We start from the raw sequence: 633 nt of genomic DNA, 5'->3' as shown, positions 1-633 counted from the left end.
AAAGCTTGAAATCTCTACTTTTAAAAGCTTATCACATTTTTTAAGTTTATATGAGTTTGATAATTTTTACATACCAAAAACTACGAGCTGAAAAAGACGAAAAATTTTCTTCTCACTTTGTGGATTTGTAACGTGTCCAAAACGAATTTGAGAAAATTTTCGATTACCTATCGTGAAAGCTTGATACTTTCCCTACAAAATCGTTTTTTTTTAATATTCCTACGACTTTTGATTACTGAATTATCGCGGATTAAATAAAAGAATTATTTTGACTTTAATTGCTCATAACTCCATTAAAAATTATCGTATAATTTATAATAAAAAAGAGATTTTTAAAGCTGAAACTTTATTCCATCAAGATATATTTATATTGTTGGTAAGAAAGTAATTGCGGTTTTTACTGACACAGATGTCTTTTAAGAAAACGCGATGACTTTTTACTTAACCTAATATTTCGAGCGCTATTATGCGCTTAGTCATCTCCGAGCTACTCCAAAATGTTACGTCAGGCAACTTCCTATATGCAATTTATCTTATCTTTTCGTGCTTTCTTTGGCAATTACACGTTAGCTCGATTGTATCAAGGAAAGCAAACAGCTTGTTGTTTTCCGATATAATGCCATATCGCCATTG

The 633-nt window shown here is 30.3% G+C and overlaps 1 protein-coding gene across 1 annotated transcript in view; it reads right to left on the bottom strand.

Annotated features, from left to right (window-relative positions):
- Positions 1–633, bottom strand: part of LOC108749291 (uncharacterized protein DDB_G0284459-like) — a 7,811-nt gene that overhangs the window by 3,533 nt on the left and 3,645 nt on the right. The window lies entirely within an intron of this gene.

Source organism: Trachymyrmex septentrionalis, unplaced genomic scaffold, assembly GCF_001594115.1.
Source record: "Trachymyrmex septentrionalis isolate Tsep2-gDNA-1 unplaced genomic scaffold, Tsep1.0 scaffold29, whole genome shotgun sequence".
Classification (NCBI taxonomy): Eukaryota; Metazoa; Arthropoda; class Insecta; order Hymenoptera; family Formicidae; genus Trachymyrmex; species Trachymyrmex septentrionalis.
The sequence above is the reverse complement of the archived record's forward strand: the minus strand, read 5'-3'. Positions and strand labels throughout refer to the sequence as shown.